This window comes from Mastomys coucha, unplaced genomic scaffold (genome assembly GCF_008632895.1).
Source record: "Mastomys coucha isolate ucsf_1 unplaced genomic scaffold, UCSF_Mcou_1 pScaffold5, whole genome shotgun sequence".
In the NCBI taxonomy this organism is placed as follows: Eukaryota; Metazoa; Chordata; class Mammalia; order Rodentia; family Muridae; genus Mastomys; species Mastomys coucha.
In genome coordinates, this window is record NW_022196911.1 from 91,684,778 (window position 1) to 91,694,617 (window position 9,840).

General features: G+C 48.1%; 1 long non-coding RNA gene across 1 annotated transcript; it reads right to left on the reverse strand.

The window, feature by feature from the left end:
• Nucleotides 1–269: 269 nt before the first annotated feature.
• LOC116078802 lies at nucleotides 270–6,750 on the reverse strand. Its single transcript, XR_004113633.1, has 3 exons — nucleotides 6,564–6,750; nucleotides 5,879–5,967; nucleotides 270–319 (listed from the first exon to the last, which is right to left on the reverse strand). It is a non-coding gene; the product is annotated as an uncharacterized LOC116078802 (long non-coding RNA).
• Nucleotides 6,751–9,840: the final 3,090 nt, after the last annotated feature.

The window sequence follows — 9,840 nt, forward strand, 5'->3', positions numbered from 1 at the left end:
TTTCAGGAATCAGTTCCCTCCTTCTACCATATGAGTCCCTTGAGATTGAACTCAGGTCACATCAGGCTGGGTGACAAGTGCCGTTACCTGCTGAGCCATTTCACCAACTCATTAAATAAACAGAGATTTTAAAGTTTTAAATTTATTATCAAAATAAATCCACAATTATAAAGGTTTATTTCTTTGCTGTGTTTATGTCTGTGCACCACACCTGAGCATTACCTGGGGAGACCAGAGGAGGGCGTCAGATCCCCTGGAGCTGGAGTTATTGGCATTTGTGAGCGTCTGGTGTGGGTGTTGGGAACCAAATCGGGGTCCTCTGAAAGAACAAATGTTCTTAACTGTTTATCAATCTTTCCAGCCCTAAATTTACAATGTTATTATTAGCAAAATATCAAGGTATGTGAGACAAAACTCTTGACAGTACAAAGGATAAATAATCTAAATAATCTGAAAGTAACCCTCTCCCCTCAGCCTTTGGGTCGCCACTCCCACTAGGTAATAATTCTTACTGGTGTCTTCAATGTCCCTGCAAAACCAAAAATACTCTCTTTTAGAGATTTTTGTTTTTAAGTTTTAAAAATTACATTTATTTCGTGTGTGTGTGTGTGTGTGTGTGTGTGTGTGTGTGTGTGTGTACATATGCCACAGCATACTTGTGTTGATCAGATGACAATTTCTGGAGTCGGTCCTCTCCTATCCTGTGGGTTCTATCCTAGGGATCTCAGGCTTAGCAGCAGGTACATTTATCTCCTGGACCATCTCACTGGCCCTCTTTTAGAGCAATATGCATCAAGATTTGTTTCACAGAGCACCAGAATCAGAATCATCCATACCACAAACACAGCAGGGGAGAGACTGCTTTAAAGAATTTGCCAGCTGTGTTCTTCTACACAGGGGAGAGAGGGAGAGATTTCTGGAGGTCCCTACTTCTACATAAGAAGACTGAAGCCAAGCCTGCTCAAAGTCATGTTTGTCCTAGAACCCAAGTTACTGGCACTTTGCCCCTGACTAGTGTGGTTATTTGAATAAAAATGGCCACCATATGGGGCTGGAGAGATGGCTCAGTGGTTAAGAGCACTGACTGCTCTTCTGAAGGTCCTGAGTTCAAATCCCAGCAACCACATGGTGGCTCACAACCATCTGTAATGAGACCTGACACCCTGAAGACAGCTACAGTGTACTTATATATAATAAATAAATAAATCTTTTTTTTAAAAAAATGGCCACCATAGACTCACGGGGACTGGTGAGGCGGGGCCTTGTGGTGTCACAAGGGGTGGGTTTTGAGGATTCAGAAGCTGAAGCCAGGCCCATTGTCTCTCTCCTCCTGCTGCTTTCTGATGTGGAGGGAGAACTCTCAGCTACCTCTCCAGCACCATGTCTTTCTGCATGCCACCATGCCTCCCACCACAGTGATAATGGACTAAACTTCTGAACTGCAAGCCAATCCCAAGTAAATGTCTTCCTTTGTAAGTGCTGCCATGGTGTCTCTTCACAGCCATTAAAACCCTAAGACTCCCGGTGTTGTGCAGACCCCATGTATGTACCTGTGTGCCTGTGTGGCTGTGTGGGGGTCCTTATTAACAAACCCCTCTTCCAAATGGAGTTGACCTGGTAACACACGTGTGAAATAAAGCAGACAGAGTCCCTTCTGTTGCAGTGACCAGAGTGGACAAGGGTCCTCGCAGCACCTCCTTTCCCCCACTCTTCATCAGGAAGAAGTTTAAAAGTAGTTCCTCCTGCTACAGGATATTTGAACCTGTTTCTAGTTAGGGTGTGGCTCAGCCTTTAGCACACACCCTCACAGACATGCCCTTAGTATATACCTTTAATCCCAAATAAGGAGGGTTAAGTTAGTTTGTAGAAGGAAGCACTCATGCTTGAAAGTGATGTCTAATTGAGTGGCAGACAAAGAGAGATTCAGAGAAAGATTTGACAAAGTTGGATCTGTCCAGCTCTCACAAGGAGAAAGAGGAAAGGGAAGCTACTTAAAGGAGAGACAGGCAGGACAGGAGAAGAGAGTACAGTCCAGGAATACAGTAGAGTTCATGGAGACAGTGCAGTAGAGTTGATAGAGAGAGTGGAGCAGCACAGACAGGGAGAAGGAGGCAGCTTTACCAGGAGAGTTTTACAGAGGCAGATTGAAGAGAGAACAAGCTACGCACAGGTAAAGAAAGAACGAGCAAGAGAATGAGAAGGAGCCAGTAGATTAGAAAAAAAAGATTGCGGGCTGGAGAGAAGGCTCATCGGGTAAGAGCACTGACTGCTCTTCTGAAGGTCCTGAGTTCAAATCCCAGCAACCACATGGTGGCTCACAACCACCCATAATGAGATCTGACGCCCTCTTCTGGTGTATCTGAAGTCAGCTACAGTGTACTTATTTATAATAATAAGTAAATCTTTGGACCAGAGCGAGGTCCTAAAACTCAATTCCCAACAACCACATGAAGGCTCACAACCATCTGTACAGCTACAGTGCACTCACATACACAAATAAAATAAACAAATCTTTTTTAAAGAAAAGGAAAAAGGAAATAAAAAGATTGCTAGAGTTAGTTCGAAGCCAAGCAGAGCAATTCAGAGGCCAAGAGAAATACCAGAATGAATCAGTCAGCTTGGAGAGGAGTTTGAGCCAGAACAGCTGAGTTGAACCAGCCAGCTAGAGTCAAGAAAGAACAAGAAAGGGTGAGCTTATTCAGCAACAAGTCTCAGAGGCTGAAAGCATTCTAGGCCTAAATAAGCTTGTATGAAGCTAGAAGCTTCTAGGCCTAGGCCTAGGTTAGCAGACTAGGCAGTAAGCTCAAGATGACAAATGACAGGAGAATAAAGGCTCCAACTGCAGCCTCCCCTCCTGTTCTCAGTTTAGCTGGAGAGAGAAGAGCTACAAAGAAGGGACTGATGACCTTTGGCAGGTGTGAGAACATGGCCAAAGAGAGAGACAGAAGCAGGCCGGTGGGTGGTGGGTGGTCTCTGATCCTCCCACAGGATTGGAGAGAGGCTAGACGAAATGAGGAGCAAAGAAGGTATGACCCAGCCCCCTTGGGCCACAGATTGGAGCTGTCGCCCCAGATCAATACTTCTAACTGGTTTGAGAGGCAAGGGCCAGAGTTTACAATGATCTCACATCCAAACTTTCCCTCCATCATCCATCAACTCTGCTTTCCTCTAAGTGACAACTGCATCCTTCCAGTGTCCCCATGGCTCCCCGCAATCCAGGCTGGGTCCCCGTGGCTCTTGAACACCCCTGGGTTCCTGTCTGCGTCCTTGCACTTCCCTTTGCTGAAAGCCACTTCCCTTTATGTCTGCAAGGATGTACCCACTTCTGCCCTGCGCTCAGCATCCTGTCAGGGTGAGTTCCTCTACTTCCTTATAGGTAAGGGTCACCTGTGCCCTTGGTTGTTTTATGTGTCCCACAGTATCTGTGATCAGATGGTATCTACACACTCCCCAAGCACTTCCCTTTGGACAGGAGCTCCCTGGTGTCCAGGATAGAACCAGATGCAGGTGGTTGACTCTGAGCATCGGCTCCTGAATAACGTGAGTGACTCTGCTTAACAGCCTGCAGAGACTCCTCCCGAGCACTCACGGGCCCAGGCGCTTGGTCTCAGGGACCTTGGCATGCCTGGTTTACGTTACTGGGCTGCAGGCAGTTAGAACGGCAGGCACAAGGGTAAATCTCACAGCACAGTGTCAGGTGCCAGGTTGAAACAGTGCCTCACCTCACCACGGAGCTGATAGGGAACCTAGTGAGGGGGGAAGAAGGAAGGCCTCCTGCAGAAAGAGTACCACAGGGCTCCTGAGGAGCAGGTAGAGAGAGGGTGTGGTCCCTGCTCTCCGCTGCCAAATCACAGCAGATAGCAAGCTGGGGATAAGAGAAGAGCCACAGCTGTCAGAACCCAGTGTCCCCAAAGCATCAGACCTGCTGTCCCCTCCCATTTCCGGGCTCTGTGCCCTTAACCTGCCCTTGGTTCCCCAGATGAATCAGCAAGTTCCAACCCCTAGGGTTTCTTGCGGCACATCCCTAGGGGAAGTTGAGAGGCTCATGCATGACATTAAGAAATACGCATAGGAAGGCCAGGAGGCTCTAAAGCCATCAGCAGCCTGGATGAGGGTTACCCAGGGCCCAGTCCTTGCCTGGGAGGCCTCCAGTCTGGGAAACAACCAAAGCTCAGCTGAAACCCAGCAGCTTAGCTAACAGGCAGTTTGAAAGTAAAAACAAAACAAAACAAAACAACAAACAAACAAAAACCCCACAAAACAAACAAACAAAACAAAACAAACCTCAAAAAAGAATGAAGACAGGTGTGTACCCTGCTTGAAACTACCTCTTTGATGCAAACCAAATATCTGCCAAAAATAACAAGGGAAGAGGGCGGCGAGATGGTGTGGTGGGTGAAGGTGCTTGCTGCCAAACCTTGACAACCTGAGTTCAATTCCTGGGACCCACACAGTAGAAGGAGTGAACCAACTCCCATCCAGAAACTGTGCACCATGGCCCATCTGCATACATATACATACATACACACTAAATAAATACATAAACAGATTAATAAAAATATTAAAAAGGATGCACAAAGGCAATAATTCCTCACTTTAAAGATGCTGCTTGGGGACCTAGGTGAGCTCCCCTGGTAAGCTTGGCGTTATTGCTCCTTTTAATATTCAACTTCCATGGGTAGAGAGGTGGCTCCACAGTTAAGATCACTGACTCCTCTTCCACAGGACCTGGGTTTGATTCCCAGCACCATTATGGCAGCTCACATCCATCTGCAACTCTAGCTTGAGGGGACCTGATATCCTCTTCTGGACTCATAGGCACCAGGCACATATGTGGTGTATGTGCAGACAACACACGTGTCTTAGTTAGGGTTTTACTGCTGTGAACAGACACCATGACCAAGGCAAGTCTTATAAAGAACAACATTTCATTGGGGCTGGCTTACAGATCAGAGGTTCAGTCCAGGATCATCAAGGTGGGAGCATGGCAGAGCCCAGGCAGGCATGGCACAAGCAGAACTGAGAGTTCTGCATCTTCATCTGAAGGCTGCTACTGGAAGACTCACTTCCAGGCAACTAGGTTGAGGGTCTTAAGACCACGCCCACAGAGACACACCTACTCCAACAAGGCCATACCTCCTAATAGTGCTACTCCCTGGGCCAAGCATATACAAGCCATCACAACACCCATACTTAGGAAACAGTAAGTCTAAAATAGTTTCCTTCCTCATAAGTTGCATTGTGGATAGACCCCCTTCAAAGACGTTGGCCCAGGGTGTAGCTCAGTTGACACAGTGCTTGCCTGGGAGGTACAAAGTCTTTGGTTCAAGCCCCAGCACTACATAAGCCAGGTGTAGTGGTCCATCCCTGTAAGCCCAGCACTCTGAGGGACCGGCAGAGGGACCGGCAGAGAGATTGAGAGTCCAACGTTATCCTTGACTATGTAATAAATTCGAAGCTAGCCTGGGCGACAAGAGACCCTGTCTCAAAACAAACCACAAGACACTTAAATAGTTAAAGCACACATGACATCAGACTCCCAGAGGATCCTATAAAGACCCACAATTCTCTCTGCTTACAATGGGGAAACAGGCTTGGACTGGGTAAAATGTGTCTTAGACTGCTTTTCTGACTTGAAGTCCTCCTCCAGACTTTGCTGCTGTCCTCGTGTGACAACAGTTCTAGAAGGCTCTAATGTCATTAGGCAGCCTGGACGAGGGTTACCCAGGGCCTAGGAGTTGCCTTTGAAGCCTCCAGGCTAGGAAACAACCAAAGCTCAGCTGAAACCTGGCCTTAGTCACTGCTCTATTGCCGTGAGGGGACGCCATGACCATAATGACTCGTATAACAGAAAGCACTTAATTGGGGGCTTGCTTACAGTTTCAGAGGCTCAGTCCAAGTATCTTCATGATGAGAAGCATGATGGTGTGCTTGAGCTGGAGCAGTAGCTGACGCCTACATCCTGTCCTGCAAGCAGAGAGACTCTGGTCCTGGCATGGGCTTATGAAACCTCAAAGCCCACCCCCCAGGTGACACACTTCCTCCAACAAGACCACACCCCCTAATCCTTCTAATCCTTTCAAACAGTTCCACTATGTGGTTGACTGAGCACTCAAATGGATGAGCCTATGGGGGCCATTTCCATTCAAAGCACCAAGGCCAGTATGAGGAAAGTGACCATGATCCTAATGAGACAGCAGAAAGCTGAGAGCCCGACATGGTAAACAGCTGTCACATCTGTGCTCCGGTCTGAGTTACTACGTTAGATCACTTGATACATTTTTTTTTTTTTTTATTTCTAGGGCTTTGGTTTCCATGTCTGTAAAGGAGGATAATAATAACACTTATATCAGCAGCACTGGAGATGAACTGTGGTGGATGTCAGTGCTGAGAGCAGCCTGACACATGGCTATTAGCCTGCCTGTCATCCCTGTTACTCTTAGAGGATCCACAGGGACATTTAATGGATAGTCTCCTCCCCTCCCAGGGACAGGCAAGATGTCATCCTACCTGCCTCCCAGACCTTCCCCCTCCTGCCACTCGTCCCCCTACCAGAAGCTCACATCTGTCAGGTCTCTCTCTACCCAGGTGAGTCTCCCTGCCATGACCTGGCTGGTTGGGCTGGACAGTTCTTCATACACCACTAGTCCAATGTGTGGTCACTGGACGCAGACTCCAGCAGTGCCTGGAGCCCAGACATGCCAGGCAGGCTGCCAGGACTTCCTTGGTAAGAGGCCCCGCCACTCCCTGTGGGCCCTCTATTCTGGGAGCTGTAATTTACACATGCTCCCCCACCCTCCTTGCTATCTGTAGCCACAGTCACAGCTCCCAAGGGCCCCGCCCATCCCCAGCTAACTGGCCTTTCATAAACAGTTTTCACCCTGCCCTGCTATCTTAGGCACTGGGACTCTGGGAGGAGGCCTGCCACCCTGGGAGGATCCCAGGGAGAAGCTGGCCCAGTGAGGGGCTGCATTGAGGAATCCTTACCCACAAGAGACAGGGATAGCATCCTCAAAGCCTGAGCCCAATGTCTGCTGGGCTGGGTGGGGTGCAGAGCCACTGAGAGCCTGTCATTACCTGCCCACCCCCCAGCACACACACGTATTCCCTACACCCTAGGAACTGGATAATTCTGCCTGGGTTCTAGAGTTCTAGCTTGCCCAGGCATGTGGTCAGAGAGAGAGAAAGAGAGAGAGAGGAGGGGGAAGAGAGAGAGAAAGAGAGAGAAAGAGAGAGAGAGAAGAGAGAGAATTTGTGTGTATGAGTGTGTTTGTGTGATGGGTATGAGTATGTGGGTGAGTGTGTGTGAGAGAATGAGTGTGTGTGAATAAGTAAGTGCATGTGAGTGAGTGTGTGTGTATGTGTATATGTGTGTATATGTGTGACAGGTATGTATATGAATGAGACTGAGTGTGTGTAGGAATGAGTGTGTGATGAGTGTGTGTGTGAGTGTATATGTGAATGCATGTGTGTGTAACAGGTTGTGTATGTGTGACATGTATATGACATGTATGTGTATAAGAGTGAACATATGTGCATATGAGTGTGTGTGTGAGTGTAGGTGAGTGAGTGTGTATGTGAGTGTGTGGGTATATGTGTGTGTGTGACAGGTATGTGTGTGAGCGAGCCTGAGTGTGTGTATGTATGAATGTGTGATTGGTATGCGTGCGAGTGTATGTACGACATATATGTGTGTGAGAGTGAGCATATGTGTGTATGAGTGTGTGATGGATGTGTGAGTGTATTTGTGTATGTGAGTGTGTGACAGGTGTAAGAATGAGTGTGTAAACAGGTATGTGTTTGAGAATGAGCATATGTGTGTATGTGTGTTTGTGAATGAGTGAGTGTATGTGTGTATGTGTGTATGTATGTGGGTTTGTGTGGGTGTGTCCTTTTCTACCACATCTGTCACCTCAGGACCCTTTACAAGGTCCCCCTCCCCTCATCACTCTTCCCTCATCTCCCTCCCTCTTGCTCTCTGGGTCTCAGCTTAGAAGCTGCTTCTCATGGAAGTCACAGCACATATGCACATCTATCCCGACCTGAGATGGGCATCCCGTCTAAATTCCCCAGAGACACAGTGACCTCATCTGTGCCCTGGTCTGTCTCCCATGGCAACTGAGAACACTCCTGGGATGGCCCCTCTTTTGTGTTTCCTTTGTTTCCCAACACTTGGCAGACAGTCCTTCAATGAACGTCTTGAAAGAATATGTATAAATGAGTAAAGAAATTATTCTTCTGGCCACTCTGGGACGTGAGTCTCATTGAGGCTCTCAGGGATGGAGACTTGGGGTGGCTCTTGGTTACTTTGTACCCTCCATTTTCTAGGACAGCCCAAGCTTCAATGTTCATGTCTTCCTGTTTGTTTCATGAGATAGGGTCTCATTTAGCTCAGACAAACCTCAAATTTGCTTTGCCATGAGAAGTATAATGATCTGCAATCCTCCTGCATCCACCCATGTGCTAGGACTGCGGGTGTGCACCACTATGCTCAGTTATGTGCTGCCAGTAATTGATCCCAAGGCCTTGACACCATGGATCTGCTAAGTATGCACTCTACCACTGGGCCACAGTTCTAGACTCCACTCCTCACATCCTTCCGACTTCAGCGTTCTGTCCTTCTGTCCTGTGCGTCTTACAGGCTTGCCACACTCTCTGTCTATCCTGACCTGCAAAACACAGTTACTCTGGCCATGAGCTTGTTCAAGGGAACCCAGAGTTTCTGAGACATTGCTGTAAGCAGACGGGCATCCTTAGACTGAGGGAGGCAGGTAGAAAGGGGACCACAAGTTACCAGCATTCCTGTAAGTGACAGCTTGAATACCCAACTGACAAGGCATCATGTTCTACTGCAGCTTCACCGGAATGGGTTCCAGACCCGCTCTCCTCCAGGGCTGGAAAACATGGTCCTACAGCAGCTTCCAGCCTTGGAGACCATGAGACCCATTCCTTGGAATGAAGTCAAGGAGCCAAGATGTAGGGCCCTAGCCTTTTAGGAAGACAGCACAAGAGCGACAAGGCCTCTGCATGCCACCTTCCATCCACTTCTGGTGGGAGATGACCAGAGCTAAGCCCAGTGAGGACAATAAAGTTGATGGCAAAGTAAATAAGGTGAAAACAGTCTCGTGACCCAGCCATGTCTGCATCTCAGGATGTTCCTTCCTGTTTCTGACACAAGCGTGCTCCTCCCCTGACCACTCCTTTCCCACCCACCTCCACTTCCCCCTTCCCTCTTGTGTGTGTGTGTGTGTGTGTTTGTCTTTCAAGACAGAGTTTCTCTGTGTAGCCCTTTCTTTTTCTTTTCTTCACTTCCCTCCTCTCCCCTTATTTCTGTTTGTTGGGGTCTTTTTATGTTGCCCCCAAGCAATTAGGTTGAGGGATCCCACAGCCTGAGCTTCTGAGATGCTGGGACTCCAGGCACGTGGAACTGATTTCTGTTATCAACCATTCTACCATTTCAGGTGTTTATCAATGAATTTATGCTATCACTCTTTTGTGGGTGTTATATCTGTGTGTATGAGTGCAGGCCCCCCCCCAGGCTATGATGCACACGTCGGGGGACAACTCCCAGGGTCAGTTCTCTCCTTCTGCTGTGGCTTCCAGGAATTGAACCTATGTGAGCAGACCTACCGTGAAACAAAGACTTTAACTGGATGAGCCATCTCACTGGGCTCAAGTCTTTGTTTAAATATTCCCTTTTTGGTCTGGTGTTCCTGGATCACCCCACTTTAACTCATCACCCCACTCCATGCAAGTGCGTGTGTGTTTGAGACAGGTCTCACACAACATAGCCCAGGCCGGACTTAGACTCTGATCTTATCTCATACTACCTCCTAAGTG